Below are 21913 nucleotides of genomic sequence, written 5' to 3'. Positions count from 1 at the left end.
CCAAGTTATATGAATAGCACACACAATTTGGTCTTCAATGTTCCTTTGCCACAAAATTTGATTTAATGTCAAGAGAGGAAAGTAGCTATGGTGGCTTATTTCATTGACTAAGCATTTTTGGGGCCAAAAGAAAGCAGATGTGACCATTTAGGAGGGTATTTATCTTACAAAGGGCATTAGGACTGTAGAAAAAAGGCTATGAAATCACTCTTTTCAAAGAACACAGAAGTGAATTGACGAGGGGTTTAGTAAGTGGCAATTTTGTAGCTGGCTGTGTTCCTCCAGTTTGTCATTGTCACTGGAGAAGTTGCCAAACCACAGCTCTATCCCAGGATGAAATTAAATATAATTTGGTTAACTGAAAATAGTCAATATTCACAAATGCATAGAGACACTTATAGCTATACCCCAAGTTAAAATGCCAGGTTGATTGCATTCCAATCATAAATTAACAAGTGTTATTATTAGCTGTTCCAGTAAAATAGAATTTATATCACCATACATATTAGACACTTTCTAAAGATAAGAAAGTAGTCCTTTTTTGTTTTGTTTTGTTTTTTTACTTTTACTCTGACACTATCATCAACAACAACAAAAACAAAATTAGGGAAGAATATACACAAAAATTTAAAATATTGATTTTATGAAGAATTATTATTAATATAGAAATAAAGGGACATGCCTGAAGAATAAAGGGCTTCTGCATCTGTTCTCTCTCCTTTCTCAATCCAAACTAGTATCCTAACTAGTGTTCCTAACTAGATTCAGTGAAGAACTATAATGTACTGAATGCCAAATCCTTGGTTTATTGAATTGTCCTCTTTTTCTCTTGGCTAAAAGCTTTTGTGGTGGAGCTTAAGCCCCAGCAAACTGCATTTTTCTCCTCATGAATAAGTTCAGGTAAAAGGATGCTGCATTTTCTGGGACTCCTTTCTGCTTCTTTGCCAGGAAAGGTGAGGAATAAAAATTCTTCCTATCTACATGAAAAATTGCAATGGGGGAAGATAATTTACTGAAATATTAGTGTGTATGTATTTTTTTTTTTCTTACAGTTCTCTTCCCTTCCTGTCAAGAAGATAGACGGACACTTTTGTCATCCTTCCTGTAGAATTGGGTGGGTCTGACAAGGCTCAGGCATCATGCTTGTGGAGGGAAGGAACTAGACAGAAATAGAAATGTAATAGCTGGATATTTCAGAGACCAGGTGGGAACTGAGGTCTTCAAATTCTGTGAGCCAAGAGGTCTATATGCCAAGCCCAGGACTCTGGTGAGGAGGACACCTTGAAAATGCAAGGAAATCTGTTGATAACACCCTGGGGACAGGATCATAATTTTGTCTTCAAATTTATCATGGAGGTGGCACTACTTTTTAAACAAGGAAGGTCTCTTCAATGATGCCATCTTAGAAAAGGAAGGTATGTGTAGCAATTGTGGTAGGTTAGGGATATATATATATATATATATATATATATATATATATATATAATCTCCTTCCTGAAGGATGAAGTACCACTTTACAAGTTACTGAGGGTAGACAACCCATTGCTCTAATGGGATGAAGTGCTAGTGTCAGATTTACTTGATTTGAGTAAAATACAGTAATGCAACATTTCTGTGTCACCACCAAGTTTGTAGAAATGAGATTCATTCCTGAAAAATCAATTAAATAAGACACTCATTTATAAAATGAAGGGATACTGGATACTAGGAGAACATATGCTTGAGATAGGGAGTGACGGGAAGTTTGAAATGTGGGGAGTGGGCAAGAGAAAGTTAAATCCTCACATTGGTGTTGATGAAGATGGCAGGGTGCAAGAAAACTTTGACTCAGGGCATTTTCCTTCTCCTACATCATACTTTTCTTTTTCCTTTCCAAAACTTTGTTTGTAGCTTTTCTGTGATTTTGTTCCCTCTTGGATTCTCAGATACACAGCATTTCCTTCCAACACAGTACCCAATGTGAGACCAAATGACTTTGTAAATAATTTAGAAATATGTCAGGATGATACCTGAGGAGCTGCACCCAGGCATTCTGTTGTAGAACTGTCCTTAGGAGGCACATTGCCCTCTTACCCAACCTAGGACTTTGGAATATTGCTGGGCACGAGTTCTCCTCTGTGCAAGGACTGATATGTATAAATGTATAAACACGTTCAAGTAGATTACAAAAACACAAATGTGCACGTGCCTGTGAGTTGATATCCATTGAGAAACCATAACACATACAAATTAATAAATAGTAACTATGTTGACATTAGTATTCTTATATTTGTTAATTTAAACTGTTTTTTTTTAAACAATTCCTAACACATTGAAGTTCTATAAAAAAATCAGAATTTTAGGACAAAAATGTAGCCTCTCAAGAGCTACAGACTTTGACAAAACCAAATTATTTCTCTATGTCTAGTTTATCTGGCTGTGTCCATTTGGATCACCAGAACCTCAGGACAAAAGCAGTCAGACAGGAATTTTTTTGTTTGTGAATATTTCCTGAATGCTTCAAGAGTGGCTTTTTACTTTATAGACTGACAAAACTATGTACTGAGCATAACTAAATGTGTTTTTGGTAGACTTAATTTTATTCAACATGTACGTGTACATAACTTACTATGTTCTAGGTGTTGAACTCTGTGCTGGGGCTTCAGTGGTTAAAGTCACAGATCCTTCTGGCATGGAGTTGCAAGTTTAATGAGAACTATAAATATAACTATCATCATAAATTTAATCATAATTATAAATATATGGCAATTATAACTGTGACTGTAATTATGACTATAAATATACCTACAATTATAGCATTTACTATTTAAAATTATTTATAACTACTAATAAAGGACCCACAGAAAATTTGGTGTGTGTTATCCCTCACCAAGAATTAGATACAACCCTTAATAATCGGATAAGGAATTCTAGTTAGAGGGTATTCTGTTTGGAAAAAGTGTTTTTCTCCCAAAGATGGGGATTCCTCTTGTACATTCTTCATCTCCTGTCCCATGTGTCTGTGCTGGAACATTGGCCTCTTGCTTCAGAGCACTTATTTCTAAACACAGATGACTTCTAGGCTCTGCTTGTTTAATTCCATGAGTAACATCATGAGCACCATGTAATTATCTCAGAAAACAATATTTTATTTCTAGGGTCTCTGTGGAAAAACAATGTTTTTTCATTGGGATCCACGCTACTTACTTGTGTGATGAGAAGGATATGATAAACCCCTTTGCATGAGAAAAACTATCTCCTGCTTAAAGTCAGGGCTGAAAACTGATTGTTTCCTTGAATAAGAGTAAGATCTCTCCCATGTAGCACTGATAAGTCACCCAGGAGTATCAACCTGGATGGTATTTTTAATAATGCCTTTATTCCAAGTATTACTGAAAGTCAAAAATACCACTTGACTTTATTTTAGACTTTATGAACACAATTTGACGTGCTTATACCCTCTGATACAGATGGCAGACTTCAGGTAAGTGAAACATTAGTTCATGTGGTTTGAAAGTCAAAGCTTGATTACCACAGTATGTATACTGGAATATTTATTTGCCTCCGAGATAAAAACTTGAAATGAAAGGAGGGGCAGATATATGTAACAATTGCAAGTCCAGATTTGAGTAATTAAAGTTAGAATGAGAGAAAAAAGATAATTGTAATAATGACTTATAGTTTATAAGATGTTTTTTATATAACATCCTCTTTAATGCAAAGAGCAAGAGAGTCTATGAAAAGTGGCAAGAGAAAGCATATAGAAACAGAAAAGAGATTGCGTTGGGCGGAGGTGGTCAAGGAAACACAGATAAGATTTAAGTTTAAAAGGAAGAACATATCAAGTAAAAGAGTAATGTGAACAAAACCTGAGGCAGGAAATCAAAACTGTGTATGGCAGAATGCATAGTACCGTTTACGTAGGGTTTTATAGAGTGTATAAATAATAGAATTCTGCTGTTAAAAGAGATAACTTGTAAAATATAAGCCAGAAATATTTACCTCAGATTATTTATAGCCATGAATGCCTGACTAAAGAATTCCGTTGCTACTCTCTTGGTTAATGGTTTTCAAACTTTTATTTTGTTATTCTTGCTCTTTTTTATAGTTTTAAAGCTTCTTTTGAAAGAAAGTTTATGCAGAATTATAAACTATGGGAGAAGAAGAAAGGGAGGAAGGAACAGAGGGAGGGAGGTGGGGGGAGAAGGAGAGAGAGAGAGAGAAGAGAGAGTCCTGCCTTCTTAGCCACTCCTCAAGGGGCCCTACCTCACACTGATGTAACTCTAGGCTCCACAGAACAGTTTGAAAATCACTATTCTGAATAATCAAAAAGCTTTAATTTTTGTGTGTGTGAAGAAAATTTACTGTAATTAATAAAATGGAAACATAGATTTTTCTAAGACCAGTAAAGAAAGCAGAAATTCCCATTGGACTTCAAAGCTTCCTTTTCCATGGGTTAATCGTACCTGCTAACGGGTCAGTCACAAGAGAGCACCAGTTATCCAACAGCTGCTCTTTACAGCCACAGCAATGGCACACACTAACTCTGCCAATTTGATACTTAATTTTACTGAGGATGAGAGTATAATGCAAGAGAAATAAATACAAAGACTATTGAAAATCTACATGTTTAGTCTTATAAGATGTGCTCTAATTTTCTTCAGGTTATGATTTATTACGAGGACCTCTTCCTTCCTGGCTCCCAGTCTTCCCACCTCCAAAAAATGGTGCCATCTGGACATCTGCTTCCTTCAAGGCACCAAGAGCTCCAAGAGACAGTGAAAGCTCCAGAGAATCAGGAAGTATGTTGCTCTACTGCGTACTTACCTTCTCAGTTTCCATTTCCATCTGATACCTGAGCACTGAGAATTAATTTCACAACTGCAGGAAACCGCAGCGTTTAACATTAGCTGTTCATAACTTCATCTCAGACTAAAAATCATCTCAGTATCATTCAACATGCCCCAAATTCATTCACACCAATGTACCTTTTTATCATATAGAGGTAAGCAGAAGAAAAGGAAACAGTACTCCAGGAAAGATGCCAGAGTCCAGAGAAGTTAGAGCACTAACTGATGTTGTTGTAGCAGGAGTGGGAAGAAAAAGATAGGCAGGTTACATATCTGAGGAAGAATGGACATATTTAGTGACTGCTGAGACATGGGTAGAGAAGGTGAAAGAAGTAAACAGATGCTCAGACCGCCAACCCTGAAGGCTGGAAGAAAGGGATGACAACTCTACAAATGAGATATTCAGAAGGGTGAAAAAGTTTGCGTGAAAGTGAGTTTAGTTTTAAATATGTTGATGACTTTGAGGTGTTGGTGAGAAGTCCACAGAGATTTGTCTTTCAAAAAATGAAAAATATGGGATTAGATTTCTTAAAATAAGGCTGGGCTGAAGATTAGTTCCCTGAGGACTTCATTTCAGAAAAGGCATTGAATGACCTCTATCTGGATCCTCTAAATAAGAACTCTATGACTCATGGTTTCAATCCATTTATATTGCCTAATTCATAATTTTTCATATCTACTTTCCTTACTAAAACATTCAAATCATAGCTTTGAACATAGAAAGAATGAGTTTTAATTTAGTTCTTGGAAAGAACAAGGTGCACTGACCATTGAAGTCTATCTAAAAAGAGCTATAAGAACTGAGAAATTGCATGCTTTGGAGATACTAGAGAAAATTGATTTTTTACTTGCTAACGTGAAGTGCACATTTTTGCTGAAAATACCCATAGCCTTAGCAGCAGAGTGGTAGCAAATGGTTTACTCAGACTTCTAGCACTTTGGCATTCATCAAACCTAGACAGCAAATTTTGGGGAATTTCCTAGATCCTTGGCAATGCACTTCCCCATTTTAACCAGGTGTTTCTACTTCTCTCTCATTTGTGGATTCAGGATGCTTGACTCTTTAATATTAGATCTTGGAAATGATAGGGAACAAGTTGTCTCTGACATAGAAGGCTTTTATATTGGCATCCAGCTCCATTCATATCCTGGTACTTGTGATTTTTAGGCGTATTCTTGCCTGTACTTTGATGAAAATCTGAACACCGTAATCACTTATTTCTTGCTTGCTTATTGAATTACTGATTTCTGTAATAGCCTTTGAGATATTAGATTCTTACAATAGTAGCTCCTTGTGCTACATTCTTCACAATTTTGAAAAATGAAATTAAATAAAATTAGAGATTCTATTTTGGTTCTTCATACATCCATATGTACATTTTGGTTCTTCATACATCCACATGTGCATTCTGAACCCTTTACAGAGCCTTGAACAGGTTTCAGGTTCACACTGAGGAAGGCCTTGGAAATACCGTGGATTTGCTCTGGAGCAGTATTTCTTAAATTTCTGTGATAAAGGGTCAGTTTTTATTTACTTTCCAATCTGTCACAGACTGAAACTTTTATATAATACCCTGTACACAAGACAAATCTACAGATCACATGCTTGAATGACATGGCAAAGTCAGGTTGCTACATATATTTCTAAAAATTGTTCTAAACTTCTAGTTATTCATTGTGAATCAGTAACAAACTTAAAAAAATAAAACATTAGTTATTTGTTTTTGTGGACAATCCCAGTCCATGAGCCAACATTTCAGTTGCACTGCATTTAGAATATATGTAAATGTATTAAAGTTCCATCAATCTTAGAAGTGTTTTAAGGGTAAAAGTAAAAAAAAAAAAAAAAAAAAAAAAGTACACCCAAGATCCCTCAAAGCTGTATTTACCATATTATTAGATGTCATTGTTTAGTTATTCCTCTCTGTAACCTTAATCCCTAATATCTTTGAATAAAATAATAAAAAATAATTATATCTTGCACTATTTACTGAATGCTTACTATACACCAGGAACCAAGATAAACAATTTAGAGATCTTATTGCATTAATGTTCACATCAACCTTATGAGGTAAGTAATTTATAGATGAAGACTTGAGGTATAGCAAAGTTAATTATCTTTTCAAAGTCACACAACTTCACCACTACAGAGTAAAACCAGCCAAAGCATTTGCATCCCCCCAAATAAAAATTAATTATAGACAACCTTGTCTATTCTCCAGCTCTGAGAATATACTCCGGGTATTGGGTTGGATTCACAGTTCCCAATTATCCTGTAAAAATTATTATAGACACAAATTCCAACCTGTAGGTCATTATACCATGGTCCTCTACATACTGATTATGGGTAATAAGCTGTAATTGACTCCAGAACCCAAGCAAATGCACAGAACTACAGAAGATGCAAGGGTCATTTGTGCACATATTATTCATGAACATCCATGGAGCAAGGAAGAAACCAAAATAAGATTAATCTCACTTAGGTTTATATACTTTCCCTTAGGTTGACAGAGGCAGATTATGAAATATTTTATGGTAGTCTTGAAATTTGACCATATATCCTCATCTCTCCAAAAATGTGCTGAATATGATTTCTCATTTTAATAGTTGATAAAGGGTAACACTCTTAATTTCATGAACTTCCCATTACAGGAAATATTCAATATAGTGTGAGTGGAGACTCTGTTTTTTGTTCTCCTTTACACATCTCTAATTATGAGACAAAACTCAGCAGTAGTTTGGACCCCTATAGCAAATAACAAAGTTTTATAGAGAAGTTAAATCCCTATGTTGTACACCCAAAACTAATGTAACATTGTATGTCAACTATACTCAAATAAAAACAAATAATAAAAAAAAACAAGGTTTTAACAGTATAATGGAAACCATGAAAACATTTCATCCCTCAAATTCTGTCAGGGAATCCTGGGGAGATATTCACAACTAACAAAAAACGTGCATATTTGCCAAGGTCGGTTATTATTCTGTCTGTATTTTATTAGACTTACAAAATCGTATTTTAAACTAGTGGTGACACTAGTTGTCTAGTCTCCTGGAGACACTTTATAAAAACAAAGCATTTAAAAGCAGTAATGTGTCCAGATAACTCTGTAAGTTACTTTTGTGTTTGTTAAGGTTTTCACAGGGTAACTTTAAACTTAAAATTCACCCAGCCAACTATGTGTATTTTAAATATTTTACAGGTAGGTGGCCTGTATTTATAATAGTTGGCAGACTTGCAGCTCACAATGGTGGGTGGTAGGTGCTATGCTGACATTCGCAATCATTCTCTGAGGTACTGGTTCAAGGACAAAGCATATCATGAGGACATGCAGTCAGCAGCTGGTAGTCATGGAAAAAAGATTTTATCTTGTATTGTGCCACTTCCTTCTGGTGTGTGGGTGAATTGGAAGGTGATGATGAATATGCAGTGGCTACTAACTGTCATCTAAATCCAGGTGTCAGGACAAGGTATAAGAATGGAGGCAGATATGCTGATGTGTGCAATTGCATGTGCATTCATTATTATGCTCATTAATAGAGACTCCTCCCTCTCCTCTGTCTTAGTGCCAAACCTCTCCTCATTCTTCTCCTCTGTGCCCATATTTTCTTTTTTAGTTTAGTATACTTGGCATCCTTTCTGGTGTGGGGCATCAGTACATTTAGATTTCCAACTACCTCTCATAAAAATGCAAATGATCTTTAAAAAGTTCTCTACATGTGTGTACATACACATGATCCGAATCACAACTTGAAAAGACTTAGGATCCTACTGTGATTATTTAAAAACACATCCACAAAGGGGCGCCTGGGTGGCGCAGTCGGTTAAGTGTCCGACTTCAGCCAGGTCACGATCTCGCGGTCCGTGAGTTCGAGCCCCGCGTCAGGCTCTGGGCTGATGGCTCAGAGCCTGGAGCCTGTTTCCGATTCTGTGTCTCCCTCTCTCTCTGCCCCTCCCCCGTTCATGCTCTGTCTCTCTCTGTCCCAAAAATAAATAAATGTTGAAAAAAAAAATTAAAAAAAAAATAAAAACACATCCACAGATTTTTTTGATGCTCTTATATTCAAAAAGAGAAGCATAATTCCCCTCTCTCTAAATGTAGGCCACATTTAGTGATTCACACTTAACAAATAGAAAGTGACAGAAAAGAGAATGTGTGATGTCCAAGACTAAGACATAAAAGACATCATGTTTTTCTCCTCACTCTCTGGGATTACTTTCCAGCTGCCACATCATGAAGACACTCAAGCAGCCCTATGGAGAGGCACCCTAAGCAATAACCCTATGGCAACGTACTGAGCAAGGAGCCGAGGTGTCAGGCTAACAGCCCTGTGGGTTACCATCTTGGAAGCAAATTTCCAGCACTTGTCCACCCTTCAGATGACAGCAGCCCTGGCCAACTATGTGAGATCTTTAGCTTGAATCACTTACGTAGGCCCCTCTTGGATTTTTAAAAAATTTTTTAAAAAACAGTAGACCCACAACATTACATTACTTTCAGGTGTACAACTTAATGATTTGACAGCTCTATACTTTATGTTATGTTCACCACAGTGCAGCTGCCATCTGTCACCATACAACACTGTTACAGCACCGTTGACTACATTCTCTATGCTGTACCTTTTATCCCTGTGACTTGTTCATTCCATAATTGGAAGCCTGAACCTCCCTCTCCCTTTCACCCATCCCTCTTTTGATTTTTGACTCTCATAAAATGTTTCAGAAAATAAACATTTATTGTTTAAAATTTTTTTAAATGTTTATTCATATTTTGAGAGAGAGAGACACAGCACAAGCAGGGAAGGGGCAGAGAAAGAGGAAAAGACAGAATTTGAAGCAGGGTCCAGGCTCTGAGCTGTTAGCACACAGCCTGATGCAGGACTCAAACCCACAAACCACGAGATCATGACCTGGGCCAAAGTCAGTTGCTTAACCGACTAAGCCACCCAGGCGCCCCAGAAGATTTGTTGTTTTAAACTGACGTCATTAATTCTAAGGTAATTTGTCTTGCAGCAATAAGTAATAGGTATGCCCATGCTTCCTTATGTAATCTGGTTGGACAGTGTCTAAGTCTATGTCATCCAGTGTGGCTAAGCCATTACAATGATTTTGACAAAACCACAAGGAAAGATGCAGAATGATGGCAAGGGCCCCCCGACACTAAAACATGCCTAACCACATGTCATAAGGTTCTGCCTGCAATGGCAATTTATTTTTGTAAATCACTCTACACTTAGTGGAATTCAATGCATAAATGTAAATACTAGGCAATGTGTCATTTGTTACTTTAGCTGTTGTGTCTTGAACATCTACTATATGCCAGTATATATTCTAGATACAGTTAATCCAAAGATACAAAAACTAACATAATTGATCCCTTGCTAAAAAGATTATTTAGTTAAGGGATATGTAAACCTGCACAGTATTTTTTTTTTAAATTTTTTTTGATGTTTATTTATTTTTAATAGAACACAAGTGGCACGGGAGGAGAAAACAGAGAAGGAGACACAGAATCTGAAGCAGGTTACAGGCTCTGAGCTGTCAGCACAGAGCCTGACATGGGGCTCGAACTCACAAGTTGTGAGAACATGACCTGGGACAAAGTCAGTCGCCCAACCAACTGAGCCACCCTGGTGCCCCATCCTACACAATATTTCTATTTGGAAAATGTAAAATACACCTACTGTAGAATGTATAGTAGCTCCTTAAATGGAAAACAATTGAAAGATTCAATCAAAAATTGAATCTCCTTGCCTGTTCCTCTCTCCTCCTCTCTCTGTGCACGTACGTGTGCGTGCGTGCGTGTGTGTGTGTGTGTGTCTGCATGTGTGTATGTATAGAGAATCATTTGTGTTCAGGAATCATCTACTCGTTTTGTCATTTCCTATTTCCTGGGGATATAATATTAGTATGGCTTCAATGCAGAAACAAGAACGATAAAGCAAAATGAGCAAGATACTAGAGGTCATATACCTCAGCTATTCTCTAAATCTGCCCTTGACGAGTTATATGTCTTTGGGAGAGTCACAGTGTTTCTGGAAAACCTTTACACAGTAATGCTGTGGTGTGTGTGTGTCTCTCTCTCGCTCCCTCAAATTATTCTTGCTGAGTAAACAAGGGCACCATTATTCATAATTCCCAGTAGTGCTCTGTTTCAAGGGCTTTTTGTTTGTTTAAAAGTAAGGTGCAGTTGTTCATAAATCTATGTTTTAAAGTACTTCTCTAGCTTGTCTCTTGTGGCCATAGTGCCTCCATCTTTTCTTTTTATATTGACTTGTGCAATTACTCCCTCTTCTTTTCTCCAATCTTAGTAAGAATCGCATGGGGTGGAAAAGTTAACTGATATGTGCACATACACCATCCTCCATGACCTTACCTAATGCCACAAGAAAAATGTCGACAGTAGTCATAAACTGGATTTCTGATTTTTAGTTTTCCATCTTTAAAATGGGGTCATGTCCTCCATGAGTCAATCAACCACTACTAAGATTAAATATTCAGTGTAAATTGTCCTTACTCCTTTAAAAATTTTTTTAAAAATGTTTACTTATTTTTGAGACAGAGAGAGACAGAGCATGAACAGGGGAGGGGCAGAGAGAGAGGGAGACACAGAATCCGAAACAGGCTCTAGGCTCTGAGCTGTCAGCACAGAGCCCAACACGGGGCTTGAACTCACGTACTGCGAGATCATGACCTGAGCCGAAGTTGGATGCTTAACCGACTGAGCTACCCAGGCGCCCCCAAATTGTCCCTATTCCTAATACTGTGCTGTGATATTATGGAAAAATCTACCCATGGGTCTGTGAAATTATGTCTTTATATGTGAACTATGAGTAGTGCTACTGGCGTCCATCATTTTAATAGATGTGTTCCTGAAAACTTCTTATAAATTTGCATATCATGTTTACTATTTACCCATATTTATACATATTTTTGTATAATTACTGTAATTTTTTGCATTATTTTCTCACATCATTTTATATCATATTTCTTCATAGTCCATGAAGCAAATGACACCTCTCAATCTAGCAACACAATTCTCAAGAATAAAAAATCAAGGCTTAAAATACAATAAGGCACACAGGTTGCAAAGGAGGAACCATAAAGCTTATAAGCAGAAAAACAAAAAAAAATACTGTCATATGTTTTCTGTATAAGAAAAACTAACAGAGTCTCAAGAGAATACTCCAATGCAGATAATTATATGCATGGTAGTTAAGAAAGGGAATAAGAGACACCAGGCTAAAGTTATTGTTCTATTCTATTGGGCAGAAAGAGACTGAGGGAGTAGTCAGGTCACAATGGGCAGGAATCAACAAGTTTGTAAATTACTCCTGAATGCCTCACATGCTCGCCTCTGACAACAAATGACAAATACTCACTGCTGAGTTACTTTTTAACTGTGGAGAAATAATTCATTTGCTTGACATTGCTCTCCCACAAAGGGGGGGCTTCTGTTGTTTCACCTTTGCAATTTAAACATTTATAGTAAAATTAAATTCTATTACTTATTGTGGCTGTGTACCAACTTAAACTGCCATTAATCACAAAGGCAGAAAATACAAAGGAGTGATTTCAATGCTGTGTCTTTTAGGGATTGAAAAGGAGCAGGAAATCAAATGCACAACTGGAAAGAATAGGGACTAGACAATGGCAGAAACAGAAGAACCATGCATTTTGGGACCTTTTATGTTAAAAGTTTTAATAAATTACCCTGTAATTCAGAGCACACGTATTGAATTTGTAATATGTTATTTTGGGTAACAAATACAGAACTTGATTAAGTAAATGCTGTGTTACTTCTACAGCTGGCACTACTGTGGGCAAAAGTTGTTTTTTTTTTTTTTAAACTTAATAAGGAAAGTGTTTCACCTGTACTTGTTACCAAGAATTTATGTTCTTATTTACAGTTTTCACTTTATCTTGTGATCTGAGTTGGTAACATTGAAAAGGAGAAATCCTTGGCTTAGAAGCATCCTGGATTCTTAGAGACCTGGGTCTACCACCTGCTCTCTATGTGTTATGTGTACTCTCTGTGGCACTTTTTAAAAATATCCATAGATTCTTTTCATTCCTCCTATCAAGAAAAAGGATTTAGGGGCACCTGGGTGGCTCAGTTGGTTAAGCATCTGACTCTGGATTTCAGCTCAGGTCATGATCTCATGGTTTGTGAGTTCAAGCCTTGCATTGGGCTCTGTGCTTGACAGAGTGAAGCCTGCTTGAGATCCTTTCTCTCTCCCTGCCCCTCCTGCATTCTCTCTCTCTCTCAAAATAAATAAACTTAAAAAATAAAGGAGAGGGATTTATATCCACTCCCTTGAAAACGGTCAAGGCTTTGGGATGGTTTTGAGCAGCAGAGAAAAGCAATGCAGTTTCTTTATTGTTCTGCTTAAAAACTCACTCTTGAAGGGTTTAACTGTCTTGTAGGAGTTTGACTGCACTGTTATGCTGACATATTGTGGGGAAGCCCAAGTCTTCGCCTTAAGAGACAACACTGAAGAATCACAGGTAAAGAGTCTAAGACTTCACAAGAAGAGAGAGGTTCCTGGAGAGTCCTGCTGGGCTATTATTATACCATAGTTCTAGATCTAGCCATGTGTTAGCTGCAACTGGATGAGAGAACCACGCTATAACTCCCCAACTGAGTGTTCTCTGAATTTCTGAATCACAGAATTCAACAGAGAGAATAAAGTAACTATTATTTTTTTAAGCCACTAAATTTTGAAGAGATTTGTTAGGTAGCATTCTCTGGACCTCAGTAAAACAAAGACAGCTGCTGTATCGCAGGAAAGACAAGAGGTGCAGATATATGTATATCATCTGACACAGAGCAGGCATTCAGTAAATTAGAGTAATTATACTACCAAAATTTTATACTTTATATAAATCCTTTATACTTTATATACTTTATACTTTATATAAAGGCTTGATAAATAGAGGAAAACTTTCTGTCAAAATTCCATCTTCCTAGAGTAACAGGCATGAAATTCTCTACAACTGAGTTGCTCAAATTGAATTTGATTTGCTTAAATCCATTTCAGCCCGTCTCAAACTATACCTAAATGCCTGGATTGGGAAAGTAGTCCAGTGTCAGTCAATCTGGGCTTTCTTCCCATCTTGGATATTCCCAGAACTACAGAGAAAGTACCTTGTTCTGAAAGGAGTTTCACTCTTGATCAGGAAAGGCCCTGGGTATCATTGCTTTGTTCCTGGATGTTGTATCCCTCCTTGTGTTTCCCCACCCCCGTCTAACAGAGCTACCCAAGGCAGAATTTTGCAAGGCTCATTTATAGTGGTCCTTCCCATTCTCTGTGGGTCCTCCTTCCCCAGTGATTGCATTCAAGTAGGAATCTTTGTTGAACCTATCATTTTAGTTCCCTTCTCCACAGTGGCAGCAAAGTTATTTTTTCATACCCAATGCACCAAATATTCACACTAATCTTTGCTCCCATATAATATCCTCTAAGGAGAATCAGCTGGGAGAACTATGGTTAAGTATAGTCAGGCATCAGAATGCAGAACAATGAAAGAGCCCCTTTCTAATGGAAATAATTCTAGTACCATTCTAGGGCTTTTGGTATAATATAATTTCACTTAATATTTAATAATAAGTGTTTCATGTTTTTACATTGATTTCCTAAGTACAATTTATTCCACTTTTGCATTAAAAAAATAATTTTCCTATTGTTTTATTTATTGGGTTTTATATATTAAAATATAATTATAACCCCTGGACTATTCTACAGTACTTTGTTTGCATATTTTGTTGAAAAAAAGCAAAAGTAAAATGACTGATATTCTTTGATTTTGATCAAATTACCTAGCATTTAATAACAGCTACTATTCTTCATTTTATATGCAAACATGTGTTTATAGGTCTAAGTACATCTTATGTATATGTATGTGTATGAATACAAATTTGGCATGGTATATGCTACTGACATTGTGCTAATTACAATGAATGACCTCAAAATATCTAACTTTTCTAGTGAATTTAAAACAACAGGAAATAATGCTATTTTTTATTAATTGGTTGTTCAATTCCTTGGCCAAATTAATTTGGATTTCAACCTTGTGCCATGCCACAGTTTTACTACTAAACAGCTATTAACAATGGCTTAAAAAATCTTCCACAGATTTATGAATTCATCATTACAAAATAATTCCATGTCATTAACAACTTAAAGGCAAAGTTTATCATTTCCCCAAAGCAATACAAAAATTTAAGACCTAGTTATGATTTGTTGATTGCTAGACAATTTATTCTATTTTCTGTGTTAGACTCAGGGGAAAGATATGGAAACAATTCCTATTTACTGTTATTATTCAGATTGATATATGTTTATTTAGTGTGGTTCCATGAAAAAAGAAGAGATCATAAAATGGACAATTCTGTTCTCAGAGTCCCTTTGGAAATCAAGCATTCATAGAAAATAACATTCCTACACTTAAGGAAAAGATGTCTTTCTTATTTTCCTCAAGTTTCACATTATGCACAAAACACTTGCTTAGAGTTATAGAATTTATGGGACTGTTGCCTTAAAATTCTGCCCTGACAATAACGGCTTGGAAATCATTCTGTCTGCTGCTCCCCTCAATGCAGCACACATAGCCAGTCTCCGTTTGTATTTATCGTGGTTTTCAAGCATTGGTTCCCAGTAAGAATAAAAGGAGAAAAGAATAATGAGATGTGATCACACAGACTTCTTTTGCCAACACATTATGTTTGAGTATAATATTGTGTGGAGCCTTTCTTCTCATACTGTTAAGTTCTTTAGTCACATAGGATCCTAGGGATTCGGCATCCTTTGACTTTCTGATTTTTAAAATAATATCTGTGATTTCTTTTTGTCTGTTCCCCTGGATAATGCCCACATGTTTCACTCATATGAATAGAGACCTAGAAGTAACTGTGGCTGTTCTGTGGAATCATGGAATCATGGAGATGGTATAGTACAGTTTCTTATTTTACCAGGAGGCAGAAAAATAGTAACTTGCTCAAAGGCAAATGGCTAGCTGGAAGCTGAGCTGAATTTTACATTTCAAAGTTATGTCCACCGTAAAATACTACATTTCCCACATTGGTAAAAAATAGGAATGCTGTCACATATTTGGTAAAAGTAAATTTAAAAATATTCTTACACATTTGAAGTGTTTTTCAGATCTTGTGTAACAACATAAGAAACTGAAGAATTAACATGAGCGGAGATTGGTTGTAGCTCTAGTAATTGGAATGAAGAAATGGCCATGGGAGGGACACAAGTCAACTTTCTCAGGTTGTATGTAATCTCCCGAAAAATGCTGTTCTTTGCTAGGTTTTGATATCAAGGTTAATATAGCTTGTAAAATAAATGGAGATGTTTCTTCTCCACTCTTTGCAGTAAAACACATTAAGAACTATAGATAGTATCAGTTTCCTGATGTTATACTAATACTTACTTAAAAATCTTCTGAACAGACCCACCACTTTTAAGTTTGCTTTATTGCTAATTGCTAGAAATATTTGTCATTAGAACTTTTAAAATAAATTTTGAGTTAATTTTAGACATACATTTTATCAAAATTTTAAATGTTAGCATAAATCCATTTAATTTCTTTGGCTCATTAATTTCTTTGGTTTATTCATATTTTTCCCTTGCTCTCATAATCAGCTGCACTAGGTTATACATTTTAAAAAATTCTATTTTATTAGCTTTATGTTGTGATGCCAGCTCTTTGCTTTCTGTATGCTTCACTTTTCTGTTTTAAAAATAATTTCTGCTTTTTTCTTTATTAACTTTTTCTCCCTCGCCTTAACTCATTTTGTAATTTCCTAGCCTGTTTATTTTAATATTTATTGAGTTTGCATTCTTTGTAACAATGAAAACATTTAAAACTATGAATTATATCATGTGTAATTTTTAAAAATTTGTCCAAAGATTAGATAAATGCACACTCATATGCTACATCATAGATGAATACATATTAATGCAGATATATGTTCTCAATATATGTTCAATGATGAGTAGCTTACAGAATTAAATTGCAGTTGTACAATTTGTATAGCTGGGTTATATTTGCATACTTTTTAAGCTTAACTTTTAATTTTTAATTTTTCTATATTTAGTGTGAATTGTTCTTGTATTAAGAAATATAATGGCACTTCCTGTGGGATTTTAGTTCCAGGAGGAAATAAGCTACATTTCTTTTCTCAACATCATGTACTCTATTGGTAGCACCATGCTAACCACATAGCTGTTCCTCAAGTATCTGAAGCATCAAATTGAATTCACATACTTTTAAATACCCAATACCCAAGGCTATTCATGTTTCTCAGAGATAGGACTCTGTATCTTTGGACATTATGATAATGCTAATTTGGCATAATCTTACTCATTTTCCTTCTAGACTCATTAATATTAGCCTACATTGGAGTTCAGAAATCCTGGCCACATGACCAAGGATGACTTTACACTGTAAGCCTAGGAATACACTCAATACATTTCCTAACAGATCTCTAAAACAGTCTTCTGGCAAACAAACTCCCTTCAATTGGTCAACTGTGAGAAAATTACACTGAGATAACATGGAAGTTGAGACTGCTACAGGGATTGACAGAAATTGTGGAAATTTTGAAAGACTCTGAGAACTGTGAGCAAGCATGGACCCGAACAGATGCTGCCATTTCCAGCAGGGAAATTGCTACCATTTTGATATGTCAAAAATGGGGGCTAATACCTCTATCCTCTATCATTATTGGAAGCTGCTGTTCCTTAAGTTACTATATTGGATTTTCAACCACAGTTTTGTTATCCTACCTCACCCTTGCCAGAGCTGCCAGAGGTTTCCAAAGCCAAGCTACTGCTGATTTTTCAACACATAGGCTAAGCTCTCCAAAGTATGACTTTGCAGTATTTCAGCAGAGTCTATTGGGATTTAATACAAATCGCCATCTCTGTCACTGATCAAAAGTCACTTTCTGTCATTCACTGCATGGACTTCCTGGATCGCTGTTCTTTTTTTTGTTTTTGTTTTTGTTTTTTTTTGTTTATTTATTTTTGAGAGAGAGAGCATGCGAGTGAGAGAGAGCACGAACAGGGGAGGGGCAGAGAGAGACAGAGAGGAGGACACAGAATCCGAAGCAGCTCCAGGCTCTGAGCTGTCAGCACAGAGCCCAACGCGTGTCTCGAACTCATGAGCCATGAGATCATGACCTAAGCTGAAGTTGGATGCTTAACTTACTGAGCCATCCAGGTGCCCCAATGTTGGTATTCCTAAATGTTTGTTCCTTTCCTATCTCCACTCAAAGGTGCCTAACGCCCACCAACACAACAAGATTGTGGTGGCCTGACATCTCCTCAGGCTGTTTTGCTGATTGAGGATGAGGTATGCATATTTGTCCTTGCACACATTAATTCTTCAATATTCTTCAGTTTTATCTATATATTTAACTCATTTTCTGAATTGAATGTCTATTATATACCTGATTCTTTGTTAGACTGTGGGGTTGGAAAGAGGACAAGCACGATTCCTGCCATGTTACAGTGGTAAATGTAGGGAGAAAAGAAGTACGCAAAGTGATATGAACACATAAAAGGGGAAATTCAAAAAATTATGACTCTCTAGACCAGACATCTAGTTGGCATACTGAGAACATATGCCCAAGTATGATGAAAGAAACCTTATTATTGCTGGAAAACAGGAAAATATGCCATCTTACAAAGAAGGTTAACAATTGAATAATTACTGAACAACAGAAAATAGGATAAAATTAGCAGATGCATCAAAGCAAAGCAAACACAAGCTCAAGAGGGTTGATAGAAGTAGCTGTTGGGTACCAAGTAAAAGGCCATTTATATGAATTAAGTTATTAAATCCTCAGTGAGGTAGATAAAAAATTTTCATTCTAGTCTTACAGATGATGAAACTGGATCCCAGAGAGTTGATGTAACTTGCCTGAATTCAGACAGCTAAAAGTGGAGAAGATACGCTATGGCACTCAGGGGTTCGGCTCACAGCCCATGTCCCTAACCATGGCATTTTACGGAGTCCTGAGGTAAAATTTAAGCAGAAATCTAACCAATTATCTTGCATGGAAAAGCACAAATATGAAAATCAACGGATATAAAGAGCTGGAATATTTCCCCAACTTCTGCTTTGCCAATTGAGTAGGTACTCATGCTAGTCAGAAGATAAAACTCTGGAAGAGATGGATGGCTATTTTTCTTTTCTTTTTTCTTTTTCCAGATTAAGAAGAGGCTTGATTGTTTTAGCCCATATCATTTAGTTTTAAGTCCACAAAATTGAAATAATAGCAATAATAATATTTTAATGTTTGTAAACATTTTAGTGTAGTCAATTTATAGCTTTTATTACAATAAATGCCAATATCACCCAGAAATTAATTATAATAATTATTGTTACAGTGTTAATTAAAATGTTATAGGTATGAAAAAAGATAGAGGAGGCCATTTAAGGAAGGGCCAATCATCACCATTTCCAGACTAGTTCATAGGAAGAGGAGATGCCACTCTCAAAGGATGAATTGTTCTATGATACCTTTAGTGACTAGTCACAATGTTTCTGTGTCTCATGTAAAGTATGCTCTATTCCATTGTACCACCTTTGTGTCCTATGTGGTCCTGGGGATACTGTAACTGTATTAAAAAATGTGAAATATGAATAAATTAATTAAAGTGTATATTTACTTAAACTAAAAATAAGGAGAGACTAGAAAGCAGACTTCATGGTTTCTATTTTGATGTCTCTCTTTAGTTTCTTAAATAAAAGATGAAATATAGTATTTTTTTTCTTTTTTATTATCAAAAAATATTTTTTAACATTTATTTATTATTGAGAGACAGAGGGAGACAGAGCATGAGCATGGGAGGGGCAGAGACAGAGAGGGAGACACAGAATCCAAAGCAGGCTCCAGGCTCAGAGCTGTCAACACAGAGCCCAATGCGGGGCTGGAACCCACAAACCACGAGATGTGACCTGAGCGGAGGTCGGATGCCCAAGTGACTGAGCGACCCAGGTGTCCATTCTTTTTTTCTTTTTAAAGTCACCTTTACCATCACTAAATGAGTGAGGCTTTTAAATTATTAGTGAATCTTCTGTGCTACTTATTTAAACTTCTTTCAAGTTGTTGAAATTTACTAGTAATAATCATTAAAGACATTGAATCTTTTGAGGAGCTCAAAGATTCAAGGCTTTGATATCTATATGTATGTGTAGGTACACACACACTCAAACTTGTTTCTTCTTGACATTTTCAAATGTCTTTTGATATATTAAATACTATTATGCAAGTATAAGCAACCTCTTTCTTTTTCTAGAAATGTACTTTAGAGAGCCTGAATGAAATTTTTGGTTGAAAATGCTTGAAATGAGGCAACTATAATTAAGGTAGTTTGATACGAGCAGGAAGTATGCCAGATATTTCTTTTCTATTATTCTAATGCTCTATTTTTAAAATTTACAAATTTGTTTCCTTTGCCAAAGAGATGGGAAACATACATTTTAAGAAGAAAACATGCAGACTATTACCAGTGAATTAATTTTGTTTCCTCAAACATTGTGAAGACAGTGTGATCCAATTTAAGCAACCTGAAGGAAAAACAGGTGCTATTCAGTTTTTCAAATCCTTGAGGATTGCATATATAGACTGAAATTTTTGAAATACTATCTGAATAGTGATTAAATCATTGCTCTGTTTATACGTGGAGTTTTTATCTTTAATAGATATTCTACCATATTAAGATATTTCAGAAATCCTTTTTATTTCCACAGCTTCTATAGAGACTATCACTTTTCTGTGACATATTAAAAGCAAATCAAAGACATATTATTTTAATATCATTTACCTTTGATTGAGGGAGTAAATATATTAAGCTCACTATTTTATGATCAGGAACTAAAGTATTTATGCAAGTAACTAACAAATATGACTCTTCATCTTAGGATTTATCGCAAAGGCTGTCAGTCCAAAGTCCCTTTCCCCCACTTAGTGATGGCCCATTACCTACTAGTAGAGCTGCCTGTAAAATGGAGGAGGGTGATACTTGTTAGGGGTCTATATTCTTTAAAACAGTCCATGTACAGCGAACAAATGTACTTCTGTTAGGACAGAAACCCGTACAGGCATCTGGAGTAAGCCAAGGGAACAAGATTAATTGTAGAAAAACAATGATCACTTAGCACTTTTTGGAAAATAAAACATTGCAAAAAGCTGTGTTTAGTGCCATTTTTTTTTTTTTTTTAAGAAAATAATCTATATTTTAGACTTGGAGTCTCCTTGGAGTCTTAGCTCAGAAAGCGTCAGGTATCATGAGTGGTCTTCTGGTCTACTCAATTCAGATTTGGTGTATGTTGAATTCTTTGCCACCCACAGCCTAGCTCTCCAACAGGCACAATCACGGAAGGACTCTTCCTATTTATTCCTCAATGCACCACTTGATTGGGTCGAAATGACCACTGTTACCAATTTAAACATGCTGACCTCATTCCTCCTCCTCCCCACCAAACATTTTGGTACAAAGACTGTGAACAGAATCCTATCGTTTATCTGCTCCCTGCAATAAGTGGGAGGTATTTCTCCTTGGCAGAGTCTGTGGGTGGAGCCTTGCCTTAATTCTGACTGTAATAATGAGGTAGTGTCCCTCCCACTCCTCATCTTACAGTGGCCATGGAGACTGCATGATGAATCCCTAACAACCATCCCTACCCTGCACAAACAAGAGCAGAGATCTCCTCCCCTGCCACCTACTCACTTTTTCAGAGACCGTATGGGTGGAGCCCTGTCCTCTGGGTAGCAGACAAGTAGGGTGGACTAGATTAGCACTACAAAAGTTTTGTTCAAACTGACAATGGAACCATGGCGTACAAAAACTGGCCAGGAAATGCAGTTTGATCATAAATAGGTTGGCTACCGTCTAAAGTAGAATATATAAATAGGAACAAAATTTCAAAATATAATTGCCAAAGCACGTAAGATAAAATTATTTGTCAAACCCCAAACCAGGAAAATCTTAAGTTGAATGAGAAAAGTTAATTAACAGACACCAACACTGAGAATAGCACATATGTTGAAACTTGGAACATG

General features: G+C 36.2%; 1 long non-coding RNA gene across 1 annotated transcript in view; it reads right to left on the bottom strand.

Annotated features, from left to right (window-relative positions):
* LOC128311239 (uncharacterized) overlaps window positions 1-21913 on the bottom strand; it is a 111860-nt gene that overhangs the window by 87342 nt on the left and 2605 nt on the right. The gene's annotated exons all lie outside the window — the stretch shown is intronic.

This window comes from Acinonyx jubatus, chromosome A3, assembly GCF_027475565.1.
Source record: "Acinonyx jubatus isolate Ajub_Pintada_27869175 chromosome A3, VMU_Ajub_asm_v1.0, whole genome shotgun sequence".
Classification (NCBI taxonomy): Eukaryota; Metazoa; Chordata; class Mammalia; order Carnivora; family Felidae; genus Acinonyx; species Acinonyx jubatus.
Note: the sequence above shows the minus strand (reverse complement) of the source record. Positions and strands in the feature narration are given on the sequence as shown.